General features: G+C 39.3%; 1 protein-coding gene and 1 pseudogene across 7 annotated transcripts in view; both read left to right on the top strand.

Moving 5' to 3' along the window:
* Positions 1-15,731: 15,731 nt before the first annotated feature.
* On the top strand, positions 15,732-16,815 carry LOC142426230 (solute carrier family 25 member 16 pseudogene; annotated as a pseudogene).
* Positions 16,816-21,346: 4,531 nt separating this feature from the next.
* The window catches only part of RBM25 (RNA binding motif protein 25), a 45,642-nt gene continuing 41,299 nt past the window's right edge, over positions 21,347-25,689 (top strand). For all 7 annotated transcript variants that reach the window (XM_075531446.1, XM_075531443.1, XM_075531450.1 and 4 more), the window contains exon 1: positions 21,347-21,529. The gene's annotated coding sequence lies outside the window, so the exon portion shown is untranslated. The remainder of the gene's footprint in view (positions 21,530-25,689) is intronic.

Genomic DNA, 25,689 nt, shown 5'->3' with positions numbered 1-25,689 from the left:
TGTTTCTCTTGACAGCGCAGCCTACCCCAGAAGGTGAAGCAGTAGACTGGAAGTTAGACAGGTGTTAACATGGGTGAAGGGGAAGATAGCATTACGCTCTAGAGAGAAGAGAAGTCAAGATTGTGGGGGTGGGGGCACAGGGCAGGCTATTGGATGGTTTAAAAAGTACTTTAAGTGACTGAATACAAAATTGATTATCTGAATTATAAACCTCTACCTAATTCATAATCATTTTTTAAAAAGAGATATTGACTCAAGATATACCCTATATGGTCCCTGTCTCATTAACATAATAAATACAACCTATTTCCAAGTGGGATTATAACAGACATAGAGGTTAAGATTTACAACATACATTTTTGGGAGAATATAATTCAATCTGTAAATTCCTAAGGAACAATTGCTAACACCCTGGAGTTTACAACTATTTGAAATATCTATGCATCTCTTCACCTGCATCCTTTTTGCTGTCATGAAACAGTAATCGTGAGTACAGTACCTTCCGTGAGTTCTGTGAGGTGTGGTCGTAAGTAAATTAGATCCTTAGAGCATAGTAGGGTCAACAGGTTAGAAACAAGGAGGAGGAGCAAGTACCCTCACCTGGGTTCTTGTGGGAATAATGAGGAAACCCAAACTTTGCACCAGGGAGTCAGATGTAATGGTGTTGTGAGGAATCCAACCTTGCAACTGGTTCCTTAGGTCTTGGGCCCTTTACCTGCTCAGGTATGATCCAGACTAGGGTGATTTCTTTTTCTTTTTTTTCTTTATCGGTGCTATATCGCACCATTCTTCTTATTTTTACTTTTTAATTTTTAAACATTTTATTAGGGGCTCATACAACTCTTATCACAATCCATACATACACATACATCAATTGTATAAAGCACATCCATACATTCCCTGCCCCAATCATTCTCAAAGCATTTGCTCTTCACTTAAGCCCTTTGCATCAGGTCCTCTTTTTTTTTTCCCCTCCCTCCCCGCTCCCCCCTCCCCTCTCCCTCATGTGCCCTTGGTAATTTATACATTGTTATTTTGTCATATCTTGCCCTATCCGGAGTCTCCCTTCCCCCGCTTCTCTGCCGTCGCTCTCCCAGGGAGGAGGTCACATGTGGATCCCTGTAATCAGTTCCCCCTTTCCAACCCACTCACCCTCCACTCTCCCAGCATCGCCCCTCACACCCTTGGTCCTGAAGGTATCATCCACCCTGGATTCCCTGTACCTCCAGCCCTCATATGTACCAGTGTACAGCCTCTGCCCTATCCAGCCATGCAAGGTAGAATTCGGATCATGGTAGTTGGGGGAGGCAGCATCCAGGATCTGGGAAAGCTGTGTTCTTCATCGGTACTACCTCACATAGGGTGATTTCAATAAGAGGGACAAGTGCCACATGGCAGCTCACATCAGGACAAGTGTCACAGGTGTGACAAAGGAGAACATAAATTGATAATAAATTTATTTAGATTGATCCCAATAAAGGTTTCATAAAGGCAGATTCTGTAAGGTAAGTAAACCAAGCACTTGGACTTAATAAAGTCATTTCCTCATTTATTGAGCACATTAAATTCTTAAGGTCTTCAGAATATTTTAACCACAACAGGAGATTCAAAACAAGGAGAAAATAAACTTTTTTCCTTCCTAAGCTTCCCCCTGAAAGGAAGTCCTTAGCATAAACACATACATACAATTGACTTGTAACTATTAAAACACATATTCCCAAGCTAACCCTTCCAAATGCAGATAGCTTCATCCAGGTATTCAATGTGTCTGAAGCAAAATCTGTTTCCCAAGTACTGCTGAAGGATGACACGCATTTCCTTGGTAAACTTACTAGAGCCCAGAGACCAGGTACAAAAATGTGATTTTATCATCAACCTCAAGTGGTCCTAGGGGAAAACCAGACATTAATCAAGCTTAACTTAACAGACTGAACATGTCAATCCAATAATGTATGACAAAAGAGAAATGACAGAATTGTTTAGATTCTCCTGGAATACACATTTCAGAATTCACAGAATTGGGGTGAGCCAGAGACCATCTCTCTGCCCTTAAGTGTTCTTTTGAATCTCGGAGACATTGGTTCCCTGGAATTACCTTAAGGCCAAACAATAGCTTAGTGAGCAATTTAGAAGATAGTGGGTTTTGTTTTTTAATTTTTCATTGTGAATTGGGTGAAAGTCTACATAATAGATCATTAGCTCTTTATTCAACAATTCATACAGCAACAAAGTGTTTTGCCTTAGGCATTGAGTTCTGTTGGAAAATTATCTCTGTGCAGCTATGTTTGAGAAATAGGGACCTGAGGGTCTGACTAGAGGCTTCTGTATGATGATTACTTCTGTAATCTACCCCCACGTTTCGGTATTATCTCCTGATAAATTAGCATAACAATGAACTATAGAACCATTTTCACTGTGCCCTTGTGGTAGGCCAGGTTGCCTAGAGAAATAAATCCAGTGACACTCATGTAAGTAGAAGGAAGAGCTTTAAATCAAGAAGTAATTGTGTATCAGGAAAACATCCCAGCCCAGTCCAACTCAAGTCCATAAGTCCAATACTAGTCCATAATTCCCTGTTCAGGCTCACATAGTCACAAGTAATCATGCAGAATGCAGGAATATCACAGGTTGGTGGGTGCAAAGTCTTGTGACTCTAATGGTGGCAGATGCATCTCCAGGGCTCTGGCTGCCATCAGGTAAGCCAGCAGGAAGGTGAAGGAAGGCAGAGAGAGAGGAGGAGGTTCCCAAGGCCCTCTTTACGAGAAGGCCATGACCACAAGGAGCCACCATCAGGCTGTAACTTGACTGAAAGGCTACACTCCACCTGTACACTTTGATATATTAAGTTGACATCCAATTATGTAACTATCACCCCTATTAGAGTACCTTAATAACAGTTCAGGAGACACTGCTGAGCTAGAATTGTATCTACTCAAAATAAATGCATTCTGTTATACAAATTCTTGTTTCTGTAAGCAATATAGATTTAAAATAAAAGCTATTGTTACACAGATTAAAATCACTCCAAACTCACTGCCATTGAGTCAATTCCAACTATGCAGGGTTGCAGAGACTATAAATCTTTAAGAGCACAAGAGCCTTGTTTCCCCCCCCCTCCCAGTGGAAATGCGGATGGTTGAACTATCAACCTTGCACTTAGCATCTCAATAGCTAACTAAGGTGCCACTAGAGTTGCCAACCTGACTAGAGTGCTTAAATTAGCATAGCACATTCATTCACATGATAACAAACCTATAAGAGAATTCTTAGGGGGAAAAAAGTGAGTGTAGAATTGGAACAAGGAAGAAGAATTTGCATTAATTGAAATTAATGGCACAAGGTTAACAAGCAAAAACTTCCTGCTGGTAATGATTCTTGCCCATAAAACTAGAATAATTTAATTTCTCCAAGGTTATCTTTTTCTTCATATTACTTGACTATCCATAGAGACTGGCTCAAATTCACTTTATTTTTTCTTTGTGTTTTTACAATTAAAAAAATAATTTTAATTAATAATTTTATTGGGAGCTCTTATAGATATCATAACATTCCATAGTTCAATCACATCGAGCTGTGTTGTAAAATTCACTTTAAATAAATTAAGAAGAAAATGAATTTATTGACAGGAGTATAAAGTATCATGTTGTTGTTAATGCCATCGAGTTGGCTCCGGAAAGAAGCACTAAATGGTCCTGGACCATGCTCACAGCTGTTCCAATGCCTAATCCCATTGATGCAGTTACTGTGCCAATCCATGTCCTCAGGGCCTTGGTCTTTTTTGTTGCCCTGTCACTTTCTCAAACATGATGTCCTTCACCAGGGACTGGTCTCTCTTGGTAATATTTCAAAGTATGTAAGACAAATTTTTGCTATCCTTGCCTAAAAGGAGCACTCTGGCCTACTTCTTCCAATACAGATTTGTCCTTTGAGCAGTCCATGGTACTTTCATGTTCTTCTCCAGCGCCACTATGTAAATGCATCAATTCTTCCATGGCAGTGGTTCTCAACCTTCCTAATGTCGCGACCCTTGAATACAGTTCCTCATGCTGTGCTGACCCCTCAACCATAACATTATTTCTTTGCTACTTCATAACTGTCATTTTGCTACTGTTATGAATCAGTTGACCCCTGTGAAAGGGTTGTTCGACCCCCAAAGGGGTTGCAACCCACAGGTTGGGAACCGCTGCTCTCTGGTCTTCTTTATTCAATGTATAACTTTCATATTGAAAGTTGATGCCATAGAGAATACCATGATTTGGTTCAGGCACACCTTAGTCCTTGCTGTGATGGATCGTGTCTTCCTGTGATGGATTGTGTCTTGCTGTGATGGATTGTGTCTTGCTGTGATGGATCGTGTATTGCTGTGATGGATCGTGTGTTGCTGTGATGGATTGTGTGTTGCTGTGATGGATTGTGTGTTGCTGTGATAGATTGTGTCTTGCTGTGATGGATTGTGTCTTGCTGTGATGGATTGTGTCTTGCTGTGATGCTAGAAGTGATGTCACTGGTATTTCAAATGCCAGCAGGGTCACCCAGAGTGAATAGTTTTCAGCAGAGTTTCCAGGCTAAGAACAGATAAAGAAGAAGGACTTAGCTTCCCATCTGGGAGGAAGTAGCTGATGAAAACCTTATGCATACCTTCAAAATAATGTCAGATGCTAAAGGCCTAATGAACGGCAGCAGAACATTGTCAGAGGATAATAGTGCCAGAAGTTGGGCCCCTCAGGTCCAAGGTCACTCAAAACTTGCCTGAAAAGGAGCTGATTTCTCTGAGTTGAGTTGACCATGGTGATGAGAGTCAGGGAGAGTCTGTGGGAGTGGAACCATAGAGGTCTTCATTTACTGTTTGAAATAATAAGAAACAGCTAGAAAACAACGGCTAAGGATTAGAATTTGGAATGTGTAAAGTATTAATCTAGGAAAACTGGAAGTCATAAAAAATGAAATGGAATGCATTAATATTGATATCATAGGCATTAGTGAGCTGCAATGGAGTGGTACTGGCCATTTTGTATTAGAAAATCAGCTGACTTAGTATGCCTGGTTAACACAATCAAGATGCATGACAGGGAGGGAACGTCTAACTGATTCCAGCAGTTTCACTGACTTAAAGAGACAGAATCAGACTTTAGACAAGCCACAGAGACTAAAATATACAGTGAAAAAAATAGAAAACTCAGGGGATTTGCACAGCAGTCCCATCCAAGTCTCTGGCTAAGTATTGATGCAAATGTATGATATGAGGGAATTACGTGAGGTCCCAAGAGAAACAATCACCACCAACACAAAGAAGTAGATAGAACAATTCCAGAAACTCAGAGAGGGTTTTCAATCATTTGTGTCTGTACTAGCAAAGAAGAAAAACTTCTTAGTAAGTGTGATACTGAAAAGAATCTTCTGGAGTATATTGCTTTAGTATTGAGGACAAGTTGTCCTAAGACTACAGGCGATCATGGACGAAATAACTACATTCAAGTTGCAAATGAAGAGGAGAGAACAGTTTCAAAAGTTTGTGGAAAAAAATCCATTATCATTTAATTCAATTTTCTCATAAACTTTTTGAATCCTCCTTATGGATCTAATTGTGTCCCCCAAAATGTGTTATAACTTCTAATAAGTTAGTGGTTATAATCCCACTTAGGGATGTAGTTTCTATATCAGTGGGTGGTGATATCTTTTATGTAATTTCTCAGATATTTGTCTGCTGTTGTTGATACTGTGTCCAAAAAGCTACCTTTAATATTTTTTGAAAAGTTGGTCTTAAGTTTAGAAATTCTTTTAATTTTTCCTTGTCTGGAAATATTCATATTTCTCCCTCATATTTGAAAGCTGATTTTGCTGAGTGTAAGATTGGCAATTTTTTCTTTCACATATATATAAACTGTGCAAGGAAGAAGACAATGGAATGATATATGAAAACAATTGATATTCCATTGTCTTCTTGCTTGCATAATTTCTGCTGAAATATCAGACTTTATTCTTATTTGTTCCCATTTTTCCTCAAGCTACTCTCGAGATTCTTTTATTTTTAATCATTTTATTAAGGGCTCATACAACTCTTATCATAATCCATACACACATCAGTTGTGTAAAGCACATTTGTACCTTCATTGCCCTCATCATTCTCAAAACATTTGCTCTTCAACTAAGCCCCTGGCATCAACTCCTCATTTTCCCCTCCCTCCCCACTCCTCCTCCTTCATGAACCCTTGTTAATTTACAGATTATTACTTTGTCATATCTTGCCCTGTCCGACATCGAGATTATTTTCTTGTTCTTGATAATAGAAGTTAGATTATGATATGCTGTGGTGATTTTCTTTTGGGAATCTATTCTGCTTGGCATTCTTTCAGCTCCTTGAATAGTATTTCTCTCTCTCTCTCTCTCTCTCTCTCTCTCTCTCTGTTAAAGGAGTCTAATTTATTTATCCTTTAATGATTTTTTAAAAATGTTCTCCTTTTTTATGGTGTTAAGAAGTTTTCTTCCGGAATCCTTGCACTATTTTCTCTGCGGACTGTTTTTTTCCCTTCTGGTTCTGGAATCCCAATGAGCTATATGTTGTGCCTCTTGATAGTGCCCCACATAATTCTTAGACTTTCTTCAGATTTTTTCCTCTTGTATTGATTATTCTTCTTGAACATTGGAATCAAGACATTTGTCTTGAAGTTCGCTAATTCAGCTTTCATTGTTTTAATTCTACTGGTCTGTTTTTTAAAATGTTATCTAATTCTATTATTTTAGGATCAATCTTCTGGATTTCTAATTGTGTTTTGTTGTTTTTATTTTGTGTGTGTGTGTGTTTTGTTGTTTTATGGCTTCTAATTTTTGTCCATTGATGGCCAGTACCTGAACACCATTCTTCTGAATTCTTCTGCTAGGTAGTTTCAATGCCTGTTCTTCCTCAGAAATGCCTTTTGGTCACTTGTTTGTGCTAGCCTTAAAAAAGATAGTTTTATTGATATGTAGTTAGCATATCATACAATTCAATATCTCAGTCATAGTAAGAAGAGGCTAGCCTTTCCTGCTTCTTCATGTGGACTGAAATTGTTTCCCCAACATCCTGATGCAACTGTTAGGAATGCGAGGGAGGCTGGGTTCTGTAGGAACAGTTGACTGTCAAGTGGGGTGAGAAAGGAATAATTAACAAACAAACAAAAAACCATAAAAGCAAACAGTGGCAATAGTAGCAACACATTAAAAAAAACCCAGAATAGAACAGTGGCTCTCAACCTTCCTCATGCCATGACCCTTTCATACAGTTCCTCATGTGGTGGTGACCCCCCCAACCATAAAATTATTTTCATTGCTACTTCATCACTGTCATTTTGCTACTGTTACGAATTGTTGTGTAGATATCTGATATGCAGGATATATTTTCATTGTTACAAATTGAACATAATTAAAGCATAGTGATTAATCACAAAACAATATGTAATATATATTGTGAAATAGTTATGTTTTCCGATGGTCTTAGGCAACCCCTGTGAAAGGGTCATTTGATCCCCAAAGGGGTTGCGATCCACAGGTGTAGAACCCCTGGAACAGAATAAGCAGAATAACTACATGAACAAGAAAGCCACACACCTGCGTGACATACCTGGGACCGAAAGCTGCTTTCTCTTTTGCAGTCACCAGTGTGTACTTATCAACATGACACTAGATTGTGCACAATTGGAGTATATTCACCTGGACATGAGAGTGGAATCTGGTGTATTTTCCAGTCAACAAGCAGTTGTGGGGAGTTAGTGATGCTGATCTCCCACATGTCTGACTGCCACCTTTGTATCTTGTGTCTCTCTACTGGTGGTTTATTAAAACATCAGTGGGAGAGAATCACAAGAAAAACTAAACAACAACAAAAACCTGGGTGCTGTTTCTTGCCTACCAGAAGCCTGTTCCCCAATTGCCTTCTATGACATTAGGAGGTATGGGAATTAGGGTCAGCGTCTCCCCTGTTGCAGCTGGCTGTCTATCAATACAAAGGAAGAAGGGGGTGGGGAATAAACAAACACAGTGGAGCAGCAGCTTTTTGCCCTAGGCCTGTCCAGGAGTTCAAAACCATTGACAGAGGCGGATTCTGGAGTCATATGAATGGTCATAGTCCCTGATGTCTAGAGGGCCTGACTGTAGAGACACAGATGTTTCAGTCCCCTTTTGCTAGTTTTACCATGTTTCTCACGTTAGGCCTAATTTCTGCCTGACCTGCACCTTTGTCAGGCTGCCCCAACTGTACTCTGTATGCAAAAGGAGGTGCACAACCAGCCACTGTGCATAGTAACCCAGATACTGCCTTGTTCACCTGAAATGTATATACAGAACCAAAGAGTTAGTCTCTTTTTCTATTTCTTCTCTCCTCTCCCTAATTATCCTCTTCTCTCTCTCTCTCTCTCTCTGTCTATCTCTCTCTCTCTCTCAAGCTCTGCAATATGGTAGGAGTTATTCTGCTGGTAGGTGCCTTAGGGGTATGTCTCAGGGAGCTTGTTCAGGGCTGCAGGTGGAGCAATTTGCTTTGGCAAGGGGAGAGTCAGGGAAATACTGATATCTGTTTGTGGATTCAACCGCCTGCTTTCACTGTGGGTGTGTTAGGCACAGTCAGCAGCCATTTTCTCAGTGATGTAGGGCTTCAAATTACTGTCTGAGCTTTCTGGGTTTTTCTGTTGTAGAGCAAAGAAATAACATACCTGTCTATGAGGGGATATCCCCCCAAACTATGTATTTTTTACAAAATAACTTATCACCTTCAAAGTACTCTCCATTACACCTAATATATTTGTCAAATCTTTGATTATATTCTTGGAAACATTTTTCAAACTCATCTGTTTGGATCACTGACAACACGTCCCTTGTTTTTCCCCCCCGCACCTCTTCTATGTCTAATCGCTGTCATTCCACGTCCCTCTTCATTCGTGGAAATGCAAACAAGTTGCACAGAGTGAGGTCAGGCGAGTAAGATGTGTGGGGCAAGAGAGGCAGTGCTGTGTTGTTTTTTTTGCCAAAACCTGGTGTACTGAGATGGCTGTTGGAGCAAGTGCATTGTTGTGGTGGAAAAGCCAGTCCCTATGTGCCACAAATTAGGCCTTTTTGGGGGCACACTCTTACACAATCTTCTCAGAACCTTTAAATCGCTTGATTAACTGTCTGACCTGGTGGAATGAACTCCAAATGCACTATCCCCGTCACATCAAAAACAAAATGAGCATCGTCTTGATCTTTGTTTTTACTTGACAAGCTTTTTGGGGGTGAAGTGTCAATGGCATCTTCCACTGGCTTGATTGAGGTTTCCTTTCAGGCTTGTAAGAATAGCACCATGTCTTGTCACCAGTAATGACCTTGGAAAAAGGTCTGCGTCGCCTCAGAGCTGTTCTTTCAAAGCATGGCATGTTTCAACTCAAAATTCTTTTTCCTGGTCAGTCAGACCCCAAGGCATAAATTCCACAGCAACCCTTCTCACTCCCAAATCTTCCATTAAAATTTGCTGAACGGAGCTCCAAGACAGCTCAGATAACTTCGTCAACCTTTCAATGGTCTGTCATTGGTCTTCGAGCACAAGTGCATGAATTGTTGACATTTCTGTCCAGTCAGGAAGTTGACAGACATCCAGAATGTTTGTCACCAATCAACATTTCACCTTTCTTGAAACAAGAAAACCACTTGTACAATTGCATTTTACCCATAACATTGTCCCTGTAACCTGTGTTCAAAACTTCATAACAGTTTCTCCAGCATTTTTCCTGTGCAGGACATAAAGTTTCACAGCTGCATGCTGTTCTCTTAAAGCAGCCATCATGAAAAACGAGGTTTGAGGGAAACTGCTTTTTAAAAAAAATTCACTCTGACCAGAGAGAATCTTCCCAAGCAATGCCACTGGGTGCACTAACTCAAGAGTGAGTTGCTCGATGCTCACCTAGTGGGAAAAAATGCCTACTACGCAAGCAGAGCTTTTTTCCTTTTTGGTAGCCCCTCATATGTCATCTATTACCTATTATAATTGTGTCTCCAATCCACTCTGTCTGATAACAAGACTATTTACATCCCTCAACTATGGTCAGAGGGAATTCACCGGAGGCCTAATCTATGTGTGGACCCTGATCATGGACTTTGGGCTTCCCCTGTCATCTATAGCCTTCTGCAAACCGGGTATCCACAGTTTAAACTCTGATACCATTCCCACCTTAATAATCACATTGGGTAATATTATTTACAATCCTTGGACCACACAGGCAAGTATGTTTCTTCCATGTGGACTTAAGGGACGCCTCACTTAGATGGCTGCTTGTTTGAAGATAAGCTTTTAATCCCCAGACACGATGCTTTCTGACAGCCAGGCAGCATCTAGTTTCTTCACTGCACTTTGCTATAGTGCCCACGTTTTCAGTGATCTCTTCATGCGATCACTGTCGTTTTATGTTAGAGAACACTTTCAAGCATCTCCCTGGGGCATACGGTAATTTAAAAAATTTTTCAAATCATTTTATTAAAATATCATTTTATTGGATGCTCTTATCACAATCCGCCCATCCATTATGTCAAGCACATTTGTCCATATGTTGCCATCATCATTTTCAAAACATTTTCTACTTGAGCCCTTAAAATCAGCTCATTTCCCCCCTCCCCTCCTTCTCTCCCTCCTGAACCCTTGATAATATATAAAAATTACCCACCCCATGTCTTACACCACCAGCTGTCTCCCTTCACCCACTTTTCTGTTGTCCATCCCCCTAGGAAGTGGTTATATGTAGATCATTGTGATTGGTTCCCCCTTTCCGCCCCCACCTTCCGCTTACCCTCCTGGTATTTCTACTCTCACTGTTGGTCCTGAGGGGTTTATCTGTCTTGGATTCCCTGTGTTGTGAGCTCTTTTCTGTAGCAGTGTACATGCTCTGATCTAGTCAAATTTGTAAGGTAGACTTGAGGTCATGATAGTGTGAGGGAGAAGGCATTAAAAAACTAGAGGAAAGTTGTATGTTTCATTGGTGCTCATACTGCACCCTAGCTCATCTCTTCCTTGTGATCCTTCTGTAAAGGGGATGTCCAATTGTCTACAGATGGGCTTTGGGTCTCCATTCTGCACCCCCCACTGCTCATTCAGGTTGATAAGATTTCTTGTTCTAGGTCTTTGCTACCTGCTACCTGATCCCACTGACACCTCATGATCACACAGGCTGGTGTGCTTCTTCCACGTGGGCTTTGCTGCTTCTCAGCTAGATGGCTGCTTGTTTATCTTCAAGCCTTTAAGACCCCAGATGCTATATCTTTTGATAGCTGGGCACCATCAGCTTTCTTCACCACATTTGCTTATGCACCCATTTTGTCTTTAGTGATTGTGTCAGGAAGATGAGCATCACAGAATGCCAGATTATTAGAACAAAGAGTTCTTGCATTGAGGGAGAACTTGAGTCCAATGTCTGTCTGCTACCTTAATACTTAACTTATAACTATAAGTATATAGATCTATTTCTCTACCATTATATATAAACATATTTATATATGTACATGTCTTTATTTAGACCTCTATACATGTCCTTTCCCTCCTAGTTCTTTCCTCCATTTCCTTTTACTTTCCTCTTGTCCCAGTGTCATGTTTGGCCTTCATTCAGGTTTCAGTAATTCCTCATGGTTACATTGCTCTTGATTAAGCCCCACCCACCAGGGATCCTACGCCCTCTCTCCATTGATTTTAGATCACTCGTTCAGTAATTCTATTGATATTATCATTAATTTAGCCAACGGTACAGAATTTAAAGCCCTTGAGAAAAGGAGATTATACAAAAATAAGCTGGCTATGAAGAGCAATATATGTATTATTGACTTGTGCAGCTTAAACTCTTAAGTGACTGGACACTATACAAACAATGGGGGTTGGCAATAAGCAATATTTCAATTATATTCATTGACAGTGGCAGAACCCAGACCTACAAGATTAATGCATATCTTTTTTTCAAATTAATATATATCTTAATAAACAAGGAGGGCATTAAAATAGTAAGTATGTGGTAGTCCTGGACCACCATTCATTGGACACTGTAAAGGCAGGAGATTAGAGATTAGAGCCAAAATTCAAGGATCACCAGTTTTATACTCCTGGTATAGCGCCATCTGCTTCTTCTCACACTACGTAATTTCAGCCTTAAGTCTAAGGGCTGCACGTGAGTTTGAAATAGGACTCTGTTCACTTAGTGAGGTTTCCACATCAAATTCTTCTGGCGTGGCCTATGAAGGATGTTGCATGCCTTGAAAAAACAGGCTCTAAAGTTTCAGTAGTCTATAGGATGTGCCCTGGGTCACCAAGGCAACTAGGTCTAAAGTATCCAATTGGAACAATAGTACCAGGCATAGTCTCCCTTGGTATAAGTATTGTTAAATGTTTTATTCCCCTGATTGGGGGCTGATTGTCCTCCTCTTCCTACCAATAGAAACTTACTTGCCTTCCCTGAAATTGTACTTGCCTTCTGTGAGACAAGCATGCTTCCCTCCCACAATGGGAAACCACTCTTGATTAGGCCTGATCTCTGGACTGTATTTATTTTATAAAATTGTCTCCACATTAGTGTCAATCTTGTTTAAATGAGTGAAGGAAAGATCAGCTCTTTGAGGTAGCTGATTTTTGTGCAACTCTTTTGGAACTAATCAAGTCAAAAGCTGGCTGAGGCAAAAAAGTTTGCTTCAAATGAAAAATCCTCATCCTGTCACCAGTCTCTCCAACCATGTCCTGGGTGAGTGGTTTGTATCTTAGCTCCCAAAGCTTCTGGCCTCTAGCCCTGATGGCAACCAAGGCAATGGGCCTGGCATCAGCTGATTGCCCTCCCAAGATACCACAAGTGGAGGCACTGGAGGGCCCACAGTCCACAGAGATTTCTCCTGGTTGTGCTCTTAGTGTAAGGTGACCAGATTTTAACATTGGTAAAGCGGGACACCATTGATGGGGGGTGGGGGCTGGTTCTTGATAAACATTTGGTCTATATGGAGCAACAAAAATTTTCATAGATTACAAAAATAGTAATATAATGTATTTTTTATTTCAACATAAGTACAATTTACAAATATAACGCATTAAAAGTTATGTATAGTATTATTTTATTCTTTGGCATATTGCTCATTTGAGTGATTTTTTTTAGTAGATTGCTGTCGTTGTTTAAAAGGTCATGAAATTTTCACAAAAATTTGTTAAATTATATTTCACACATAAAATGGCTTTCAAAGTCTCAACACTTAATTGTGATTTTTCTGATGGCCACACTTTATTTACCGTAGAAAAAACAAGTTCAGTTGCAGCATTAGTTTCTGGTAAGGACGGCACGTATTCCACAATTTTTAGTGCATTATTGTATGGAACATGGTTTGTTTCAAAATGATGAAATATTTCTAACCATTGTGATTTTTGATGATGCCCATTTAACCTTTTCCTTATCAATATATATTTAATAATAATACCTCATTAAAAAGATCATTTTCAGAAATATTACTATATGGGATATTTGGAGTAATATAATCAAATAATTTTTGCACATCATTCCAATTAAGTTCTTGTTTTAATGTAACCCAATGAAAATGTTCAATATCATTGTAATGTACCATCCACTCTTCTAAATAATCTATGCAGTTACTATAGAACTTTTAAACATGATTCATGATAGCCGCACAATTTATTACACTTTGTTCTTCTAGCTGGCTTATACTATTACGGATAGTTAATGGAAGAAAATTATTTTCTATTCGCTCTTGACACTGAAATTTTAAATTAGTAACTTAATTTGCTACTTTGATTACCGAAATTTTGTCACCTTCAATAAGTTTTATAGCATTTTGAAAAAGAGTTGCTTAATTGTGTACAAACTCTAGCCAAATTTTTGAAGATTCTTTTTCAAAAAACTCTTCTAAAATTCTAGGACATTTATCCTGTGATAGAAAAGTAGGATTTCAAAGGATCGTATATTTTAAAAATTATTTTGACAGCTGGCAAAAGAGCTAACTAGCGCGTTTTACTGTGTCCAAGTATTTTCTGATATTCACCTTCTACAGTTTCACAAAATTCTTTAAGCATTTCAACGCACACAGTGTATATATAGAAATAAGAATGTATTTTAATAACAATATTTTCCACATCTATGGGTAACAAACAGCAGCTGTTTGAATGGTGTTATGTATTTTGTGCGCTGCACAACCAACACCAATAATGTTTTTATTAAAATTTTTGTTTAATTTATTAAAAATATTATTTGTACCTCTTCTCGCTTTTCCTCCAAAATTTGTGTTCGTGTTGTGTGCACAATATACAATTATTTTGTTTTAAATTGTTTTTTTTTTTTCCAAAATATTAATAATGGAACTGAAAATTATTTCAGAAGTTTCACCGGGGACAGAAACGAAATCTAAAATTCTAATTTTTATTCCAGTTTCCGAATCAAAAAATCTAATAATGGTTGGAAATAACTTTATATCCTTATGATTAGATGCGTCAGAATATATGGATATAAAATTAAGTTTTTCTAAATTCTAAAAATGCATATGGGTAAAGCACATTGCACACAATTGTCTCGGATTTTGTTCTAGCACAGGCAAAATTTTTGTTGATTAATTTTTTGACAAGGTGCGATGTACAGTCCATAGATCTGAAGGAATGATTGTGATTAATAGCATGAAAAGTCATAAGTCCTTCTGCTAGTCCTAATTTCTTTTCTTAGTCTCCATAAGTTGTTTTCTGAAAAAATTCCTGTATTTTCAAGGAAGATGCAACAGTATTTAAATATTTTGTATGTTTCTGTATTTCCAAGTGCTTTGAAATATCAGTCTTCCTGCCCTGCGAAATAGAAAATTCACCATTACATTTCTCACATTTTACCATGTAACCGCTTTTGGTTTTTTTAATAAAAGGAATTTCACTTCTTAGATCATCGTTGAATTTGCATCCTCTTTCTTACTCATTATGTTAAAAATCTAAAAAATAATTTAAAATTATATTTTAAATTATTATATACATATTGCTTAAAAACACAGCAAGTAGGTATATAATTACATGAACATATTTTATTGTTAATTTATAAATTAAATTAATTTGATTGTTATAAAGTAACTATATTTAAAAATATATTTTAATTTTAATCCTATATTTCTTTCTAAATAATAACAATACTAACTTGTATTATTTTTTCTCTGAATTTGCTGTAACGTAAGTCATGTCACTTTCAAGGCTGGCACTAGACTTTTTGCTACCACTATAAAATATAAATAATATGAGTACTGTCTGCTAAATTCAAGACAATTTATGTTTATGAAATAAATAAATAAATAACTTACCTAAATTATCTGAACAGCTGATTTGTTGACATCCCTTCTTTAACTAGCACTAGCCCGCAGCAGGATGAGTATCGTCTGAGAGACAGTTAAAAAATGTTTTCGTCGTTGCCAATGCCAAAAAATGCCATTGTTCATTAAGTCCAAACAATGGTGGTCGAATTCTATCAACTGATCAACAATGCGAACTTTGACAAGCAGTTCTCAATAATCAGTTCTCAACAATTGTTATTATTAAAGTTTAACATTATAAAATTAACAAAAATAATATAAAACTCATATCTTGGCGAAATAGCCACATGGCAGCTGAAAACTGTATATTCCCTTCCCGTTCTCCCGTAGTTCCCTAGCTTGTCGTGCATTCTTTCCAAAAATCGGGACTTTTTTAAAACACCGCGGGACAAATTGTTAAAAATTGGGACTGTCCTGCCAAAAGCGGGATGTCTGGTCACCTTATCTTATTGGCTGGAGGTATTACTGCATGTGATGGCAAAACAACAGTTGTTTCTTTGGATTGAGTGAAGATTTTATTATAAGCTCAAAACCAACATTATAAAGATTTAGGAGCGTTTTCTACATCACGTGTTGTTCTCCAAAAGGAAGGCTGGCTTTATTTGTATAAAGGAAATGATGTAATGATGGTTGGAATCTTTCCCTCTAGCTCCATCTCATTGACTGCGTGTGAACATTACAGCGTGTTAATTACTACAAAACTGTGAGTTTCAGGTCATGTGCATAGATTAATGGCTGGATCCATGGTAGGTATGACACCCGGTATCTGTACGTTCTGGTATCTGTACGTTCCCTCTTGACATGGCTAGAGTATGTCTAGCATTTCAGGTGAAAGGAGAATACACCTGAACCGGAATTATCCATGCATTTAAAACAATTTAAGCAAAGGAAGGTGGGTTTCTTTTTTTTTTTTCTTCAAAATCATTTTATTGGAGCTCATAGAAATCTTATCACAATCTCACAGTGCATCCATCCATCCATTGTGTCAAGCACATTTGTACATTTGTTGCCATCAGGGAAGGTGGTTTTCTTGGTGTAGTAGTTACATAATTTCATGGTAGCTTGAAGATATATGAAAGTGTATGGGCGGTATTCAACCGGTCAATCAGGTCATAGCCCTGCTTCCTTGTCGGTGTGGCTTTCTCCTAAAGAGGGTCCAGGGAACTCTCCCTCTCTCTGACTCTGCCTTCCTGCTGGCTGGCCCTGATTGCTGCCAGAGCCCTGTGATATTTCTACTGCCATTGGATCCACCGGAGTTTGCACCCACCAACCTGTGATCTTCCTGCATTCTGCATCATTGCTTTTGATTTCATGAGTCTGAAGAGGAAATTATGGACTAGTATCAGACTTATGGATTTGATTTGGACTGGGCTGGGGTGTTTTCTTGATATATAATTACTTCTTGATACACATAGCTGAGTGTCACTGGATTTGTTTCCCTGGTCAACCTGGCCTAACACATTTGGATTTTACAGAAGCCTGATACCTACTATATTAGGAAATTGTTGCTGAGCAATAGCACAGACAATCCTTAGACTATTCATGGAACTCATTGAAAAATGCAATTAGGAACTGTTTTGTCAGAATTTGAAAGTGCTTTACCAGGCAAGAAATGATGAATTGTGTATGGACATCATGGAATTTGGAAAGTATGTGCTATTCTGGGTTGACTAGAGAAACTAATCCAGAGACGCTTATGCGGTAGTTACATAATCTGGTGTCAATCTGGGACTCAAGAAAATTAAGAGTGACGGGGTGGAGTCCAATTTGTCATTCGGGTTATAGCCAAAGAGGCTTTCCCCTGAGGATTCTGGGAATTCCTGTATTTCCTCCTTGGATGTGGGAGACACTCTCTCTGCTCACTCCCTTGGATACTCTACTGACAAGGCTCACTCCCAGCAAGACATCCCTGAGGAGAAGCCACATGGACCTATCCTGATGCAGCCCCGGGTGCTGGAGAAGCTATGTGGAGAACCCTGTCAGAGTTGAGATGCTTACAATGTCACTGGATCCACAAGACTTCCCACCCACTGGCCTGTGATCTTCCTGCATTTGGTGTCATTGCATGTTTCAGGAGTCTGAAGAGGACTTTATAGATTGATATCAGACATATGGGCTAATATCGGACTTATAAACTTGATCTGAATTGGGTTGGGATGTTTTCTCAATGTTGTATATAAAGTTCTTTCTTATACATATATGTATCCTAGTCTACCTGGACTAACACAACTCATATGTGTATGGGAAAGAGCTTCATTCCTGTGTAATCTTTTGAGTTTCTGTGATGACTTGATCCCATATGGGCAGTTATGAAAAGAGCATATCACACTTCCAGATTGGTGGGTGGTGTGAGGGAACCGTTACTTCTCCCTTCCAGGCTCCGTCCCTATGGTAGGCACGACCCTTGGAAATCAAAGAGAACTTGCCTGCCAGAAAAACATGAAGACGACCCAGGAGATGAGCAAGGGAAAAAGAAGACAGCTTGACTCCCTCTCAGAGGAAGCAGAGATTCTGAGATCACGCAGCAGAAGCAGAAGGCAGTCAGCGAGCAGTCTATTCAGACAAGAGAAAAATGACTGGCTGGTTTGGAACACCTGGGTGCACCTGCCAATGAGGTGTATCATATGCTCTGAGATCAAGATTTTGTACACCATTACTACATATATTGTAACTTATCTTTATAAAGTGGTCTATTTTAAACTTTACCTTTTAACCTTAGTGTGATGTTTTAGAACCATTCTTAAAAAAATAAAACACTAACCATGCGTGTGAAAAAAAAAAAGGAGCATATTGCTCAAGGCAGACCTTTTTTACCAGACAAGCATTTTTAAGTCATTATTTCCCAATGGTAATGATATTGAATGTTTTTACTTCCAAGAAAAATGCTGAATTAAGTAGAAAACAGTATCTAATTTCTAAAACTACTTTATTTTTTATCATATCTTAGTAAATTTGATGACCTGTCTTCATTTTATAATCTTTATTTTAAAATAAATGTGTATCTTTGTATAATTTTAAGTGATCCAACTGGTAGAAACACACATGGTTCATTTGTGGAGGTCAATGGGCTTTCTTCTCCGGGCTCATCTTTGAGGTCTTCCCAACATTCCTTAAAATGCTTGATCCAGCGAAAAAACTCTTCTTTTATGCAGGATAGTATTCCGTTAAATGTGTTGTGAAGTTTTGGTGACTTGGGTGGATGTCTACTGGAGTTTTGATAAAAAATTGTTATTCACTCTTACCTCAAAATATTTTTTCCCCATGGCAGTCTAACAAGAATAAAATAAATTTTTTTCTGAAAGTATGTGTTTTCAGCCATTCACTGATCACAGTTTGTTGGGCATAACCCTGTGTTGGGCATAACGCTGTGTATGCATGAATTTGAACCCTAATAATGATATTTTTTGACCTATGCTCATATGTTAATAAATTGCACAACTTGAAAGAAATGGTCAATTTTTTGAAGGATCCAAACTAACAAGTTTCTCTGATGATAAAACAGATGATGTTAATAATGCTATGTTATGAATTGAATTTTGTTCCAGATGGATTTACTGGTGAATTCTACCAATTTATGAGACCATCATTGCCCTGATACTACAATCAGACAAAGGCATTACAAGAAAATAAAGCCTTAGAACAATACTCCTCATAAATATAAATACAAAGGCCTTATCAAACCTAGTGATGTGTATATAAAAAGAACAATTTATCAACACTAAGTGAGACGTGAGACGTAGGGCCCCTGGTGGCATTGTCGGTTATTCACGGAACTATATTAACTGCCAGGTCAGCACTTTGAACCCATCAGCCACACTGCAGGAGAAAGATGAGGTTTTTTACTAAATTTTTCATAGAAAGATTTTATACCAAAGATTTACAGTCTTGGAAATCCGTGGGGCAGCTCTACTCTGTCCTATAAGGTTGCTATGAAGCAGAATTGACTCCATGCCATTGAGTTATTTTAGAAGTGAGATGTGACCTAAGAGTGTCCGGACTGTATAATACTTTAAGATCAAACAATATAATTCACCATGTTTACACACACACACTATACACATATATATGTATATATACACGCACGCACACACACACATATATCACAATTTGACAGGACTTCTGGGTAGATGTGGGAGCAGGTCTAAGATTCCAATCCTTCTACATAGGGCACCAAGAAAAACAACTAGAAACCTGTAACCTCAAAATTTTATTTTCCTACTGGTCCTGCTATTCCTCCTTTTGGTGTGGTAACCAGGCAGCTAAAAGCTATCTATGGCTTATGTTCTCAAACAGGGAGCCCTGATATCTGGCTGTGAATTAGTGGGGCCCACTTGGCTCGCAGACTGTTCAGTGCGTCTGTTGTGGGCTATTGGGGAGCCTCACCTTCACTCAATTAGAGCTCTCATAGGGCAGGGATGGCGGAGGCAAGCACAGACTGTAAGGCTCAGATTGGGCTTGAAATTTATCCCTGGATCCTATGAGGTAGTGTGTTAGGGTTAGCTCTTCTTATCTAAACTACATGGATGGTAGAAGGGAAAAGTTTCTTTCAATAAATTTGGAATGCTATTACAAAAGAGGAGAATGGTTGCTGGGTAAATATAAATAACAAATGTCTATTTTAGGGAAGTTAGCAAATTGTTGCCTGAGCCCATTTCTCTCTGAGGTTTTACTTTATTACCACCACTTGATTACACATACAATATTTTAAACAATACAAATGGGTAGGGAATAACTGGAGAGGATTTCGGTGCTTATGCCTTTGGTAGTTTTAAAAGACAAAAAAACAACCCAACTAACAAACCAGACACTAACTGTCTTCAGGAGCAGGAAGCCTCCGCTTTATCCCAAGAAGCAGCCGAGAAGCCACTGATTTCTGAACTGATCTTGTGGTTCACAGCCCTAAGGTTAACCAACTACATCACCGCCAAACCGAAATGTGTTAGATAAAATAAAGTGGAAAAGGGTACTGGAAACATGTAGGTATGCTTTATAATTTGATACATGTTATAGTCGGGGTATCATCTACACCTTCCATGTTGTCCACAGTTCCTCCAAGACAGTAACACACACGAAGCACCATTATATTCCCAGCAGTTGGTTTAGTACCAGGTAGTCATAGACAACTCACTTCACATTGAAGAGATTGTAAGCATAATCAACAAGCAGCCGGAAAATCCAATTGTTTTTGACATCAAGTAGATGCATACTCATAGTTACCCTATGGGTCAGAGTAGAACTGCTTAAAAGGTTTCCAAGTTGCTAAGAAAGATTTACATTAAGGTAAGTGTTACATTTCGTTCCCAAGGATTGGCTGTTGGATTTGAACTGCCACCTTTGGGATACTGCGGTGCGAGGTTCCTTGTTTGGGAAGCAAAGGCCAACAGATATTGACGATAAAGTCCATAGACGAAATAATCTAATCTCTTGTGATTATTCATTTTCATTAATATCTTAAATGAGATTTTTTTTCGCATGTTGACATCACAGGATTCAAAGTTACATATTTTTTAAGTCTTTCCAGAAATTTCACAGATCTCCCAGCTGTATCTTGGGACGATAATATGACCTACCAACGCACAGGAATTAAAAACAAAAAAAAAACACCAAGGCTTTTTGTCAGTTGTTTCTTGAGGTCTAGACTTTTTTCTCCTAGGAAAAGATTAATATTTCAAATTTCTCATGAGGTGCTGGGGAGCGGTCCAGTCTTTATTCCAATGAACCTTAGCAACCTACTAATCAAGCTTCTAGCGCCCAAAACACAAAACTACCACGGAAAAAGAAACATCCTAACAGCTCTCGCGCCGAGTCCAGGCGGAACCTTGACCTAAAGATGGCGTCGCGGAGTCACAAGACTCAATCGGCTCCAATAAAGAAATGGCAGGGTGGGTCGTCATTTATAGCTCGAGCCTTTCTAGCCCCTACTATGCGTTTCTTCTCTATGGTCATTCGGCTGTGTGTGGCGACTCAAAGGCGACGGCGAAGACTATCTAGCTGCGCTCTTCTCTATGATCCCCCTATCCGCTCCCTTGGCCGCAGTGCACGCCGGGTAAGAGGAAGACCTCCATAAGCCGCCCGCGCTGCGCGGCTGTGTTTGCGGCCTATGAGAGGAGGCAGCTCAGAACCAGTCTCCCGGGTGAGCGGCGCCCAGAAACCTGGAACCGGCGGAGGTCGCTCGTAATCTGGAGCCCGGAAGGCTGCGAAGATACTACCGTTTCCTCAGCGGCGGGTGAGTTCAGGCTTCTGAAGGCGAGCGGAAAGCAGGCGACCGGGTTACCTCCGTTGGGTGAGGAGGGAGAGCCGGGGTGGCTGCGCAAAGGCCGGGGTAAGGTGGGGTGAGCGGGGGGGGGGGGGGTTGGGATGGGGGAGGGGACGGGCACGAGGCCTGGGTTTCTTCGCTTCAGGCTTTGAAAACCAGTGGGCGCTGGCCTCGCCCCGGGCACTGGAGCCCCCGCGTAGGCCGGGCCTACAGCCTGAGCGCTCTCTGCTTTCTCGCCCGCTTTCCCTTTCCCGTCCACGTTCCGCCGCGGGCCGAGACGCCTCGGCCGCTGTCCGGCTCTGCGTTTTGCCCCCCGGGGGAGCCTTTCCACTCGGCCTCTCTCTTTCTTGCTGCCTGCAGAGCCCCGCGGTGGAGTCCCAGGGCCTCCTGCACACTCGCCCCAGGCTCTGCTTTCCAGCCGCCCTGCATTCGCCCTTGTTTAGCGAGCTGCAGCCCCCCAACGGGCCGCTTCCCCCCGCGCTCTCCTCTTAGGGCCCGCCTCTAAGCAGAGTGGGCCTCGTCCACTTTGAATTGGGCCAAGATGCACCTTCTTTGGCACCTTTGCTGCTTTCTAGGCTAAGGCTGTATGAGTTCTATTGCTCATCTTCCACCCCCTGTCCCGGAGGATGCTGCAGACTGGGAGTCTCCATTCATTCTGGGGGAATGACCAGGCTTCACGTTAGAATGTGCTACTTCTCTGCCTTTCTCTCTCTTTTGGCCTTCAATATTACATTTTAAATGCGTTTTTCAAAATAGATCTAGGAGGATGAAGATTATTTTGAAGTTGTGTAATAAGGATATCTATTGCCATGGAAATGCCATTTTGATACTGGGCAGAGTGGAGCAACCAAAAGGAGGGAAGAGATTGATTGATTGACTGATTGATTGGACTCCTGTCTACTCTTGCACCGGACTGCTATAATGTGACGTAATGTGTATTAGGTGTTGGCAGTAGTGTACAAAATTATTACTATATTGTCTCCAGGCTTTTTTCATTTATAAAACCTTATTTCCAAACTCCTCCCGCGGTTTAGAAAGCCATTCATTTGGTCTTCAGGTTCCAGCCCCTCCCGGTTCAAGTAGATAGTTAATTAGTATCTCTTTAAAACTTTTTTTTTCTTTATATATAAAAGGATGATTATAATGGTATCCGCTTTATGGTTTATTGGGTTTGGGAAGTAATTGAGGAAAATATATTAAAGTTCTTAGTGCAAGACCTAAGTAACATAGCAAGTGCTTAATCTATATTGGTCGATATTGGTTTTAGAGAATTTTTAATGAAGTATAAGAACTTAACTAACACTAATATTTGTTCTTGTGTATTAATAGACTTTTAAAGTTAAAATTAATCCTTATTTACTAACATTAAGAGAAAGGAATTGTGGTACTGTGAAAACAGCCATGGGGTTTCATTTTAAAGCTAGTCTCCCAACCACTTAATGTGTTCTATTGGATAATTTCTGCATAAATGAAAATACTCATGTATCTACTCCAGGTTATTTTGAAATGATGTTGGCAGCTCTTGTAACCAGTAACACTAAATTTTAAAATGTGGGTATTTTATTAATTCATCATCATAGCATTACCAAGAATTTTTTTATAAACAAAATTCACATTTTATTTAGATTGAGATAAACTGTACAAAATTGATTTTCTTCACCCAAATTACCAGTAATGTTTCCTGTAATCCTAAATAAACCAGCAAGCATTTAATCTTGTAGGTTTTCCCAGGTTTTGCTTATAAATCAGGACGAGGCAGTGAATCTAGTCATGGAAAAGGCAAAAGAAAAAAGAAAATATCAGTTGTGTCCATGGCCTCTGATTCTGGGTTGACTATGAGACGGTGTGTTCAGCAGACACCTGCTCAAAAGTTGATGGCAGTGTCGGCTCAGCCAAAGAATGTCCAAAGCAGCAACTGGATGTGGAACAACGGAAAGCTCTTCCATTCCAACTTCAACTGTGACTTGTTCCTTTAGGTTCATTTGATAAAGATAAAATCTACATTGGATTCTTGTCTGGGAGCTCAGTTTGTCTCACTGGCAATTCCTCTAATCGTCCATTACAGGTTTTTAGCATTAACTCCCACTAAGTCAAACATTAGTTTTGAGATTCATTGTTACATTTGCTAAAATGTGTTCCCTACCCCTCCAGCACTGCCTCCTCAAAATTTATTTCTTACCGAGAATTTCTTTATGATCACCAAAGTGTTTTCTTTTTTGAGGGGTAGGAGGGGATGAAATGAGGGTTGGTACCAAAAGACTTCCAGGAAGATTCTTTTTCTTTACCTATTGCGCAAAGGATTAATAATCTTTTATTCCACCTTGTTGATCTGAATATTTAAAAAATGTTTTTATGCTAATTCTAATCTATTTAAATATGAGTGAGTACTTCAGACATATGTGTTTCAGAATTTTGGATTAAGTTACTTTTTCACCACAGACAAATTAGTTATACTTTTCTCATTAATTTGTAGCTTTCATATGATACACAAAAAATTGTAGCTTTTGGAGTAAGATCTTCAATATTTTGTAAACACATTCTGTATGTTGTAAATCTCAATGATCTTCAAATGTTATCACTGCCTTTCATAAAAGGGAATTTCCTTCGATTCTCTCTCACAGCTTCTTGTAGATTTTCTATTCATTTTTTCCCTTTAACTTTGGAACTGGCAGAAAATAAAAGGAAGAACATGACAGCCTCACTGCCCTGTATTGTTTTCAGTGGGGTTTTTTGGGGGGGTACCCGTTTCCCCACCTTACTGTCGTAATTATTTTAGGTAATGAAATAAAACCTTTGCCCTTCATGTCATCCTCACATGGCTTGGTGAAACTTAAGTTCATCATGTTGGGGGTGTTCAGACATTGCCACTAACCAGCCCCAAACTTTGTCATCTCCTTTAACACATTTGTATTACTTTTAAAATTTTGGCACAGTTCCAAAAAAAAGTTGCAAGAGCAATAGAAATAATTCTCAAATAAATACCTTTTAATCAGATTTTCCAAATGCTAACATTGTGAGTTTTCTCCTATTTTTCTTCTGAAATGGTTTGCTGATAGCAGGCATGGTATTCCTTTACCGCCTTGCCATGTGCGGTGTTTATTTCCTAAAATCAAGGACATTTTCTTACTTAATAACAGTATAATTATCAAAATCAGGAAAATACCATAACCTTTTCTAGTCTGCAGGTGTTTCTTGAATTTCACAAGCTTTAGCGTGGTATAAACTTGTATTTAGCGCAGTGAATTTTAGTAAATGGTAGAGTTGCTTGACCATCACCCTAATCCAGTTTTATCACCCTAACAGTATTCTTACATGGTAACATTTGTAAGTCAGTCTCCACTCCAGCTCCGGACAGCAACTAATCTGTCTCTTTAGGTGATAGGGGAATGCTTCATCATCGAGAGTGGTAACAGCAAATGAATTCTTCTAGAAAAGGAGCCATCTCCCTTCGAGGAGATTAAAAGCACTGGGTTATTTTCATGCCACTTGTTTGGGCTAATCAAACACATTCTTCTTTGGACAAGGTCTATCTTTTTCTTGGAATAGCTACAGAGAGAAACTGAAGTTTTGTGGAAATTCCGTTTCGGATACGACTTAAGGAATTGCTTTGTTTAGACTGGGGTTAGCTTCAGTGTGCCTAGCAGGCTCTAAAAGCAGAATAGGAAACAGCACATGTTAATCTAATAATGAATGTCTAGTTATTAGACTTTATAATTTCATATCAAAACTTGAGTTCACTGCCATCGAGTTGATATTGACTCATAGCCACCCTATAGGGCAGGGTAGAACTGCCCCTGTGGGTTTCAAAACTTAACTCAATGGGAGTAGAAAACCTAATTTTTCTCCCGTGGAATGACGTAGTTAGCTGGACAGGTCTGCAATGGAGTAATCCTTATACACAGAAACTTGCTGTATTTTTGTGTTCTATGGCATTTTCAGGTGTGAAGGGAAAAATAGTTGGAAAGTGTGATTTAAAAAGAAAACCAAACATCCATATGTTCTGAGTGTAAATAATTTTTAAAACATTTATTGCAACAAAATGAATATGTAATCAAATGCACTCATTTTCAGTTTGATGAGTTTTGACAAGTGCATGCACCCGTGTGTGACCACAAACTTGTAATATGGAG

The sequence above is a fragment of the Tenrec ecaudatus genome, chromosome 14 (assembly GCF_050624435.1).
Source record: "Tenrec ecaudatus isolate mTenEca1 chromosome 14, mTenEca1.hap1, whole genome shotgun sequence".
NCBI lineage: Eukaryota > Metazoa > Chordata > Mammalia > Afrosoricida > Tenrecidae > Tenrec > Tenrec ecaudatus.
This window is presented reverse-complemented; position numbering and strand designations above follow the sequence as displayed.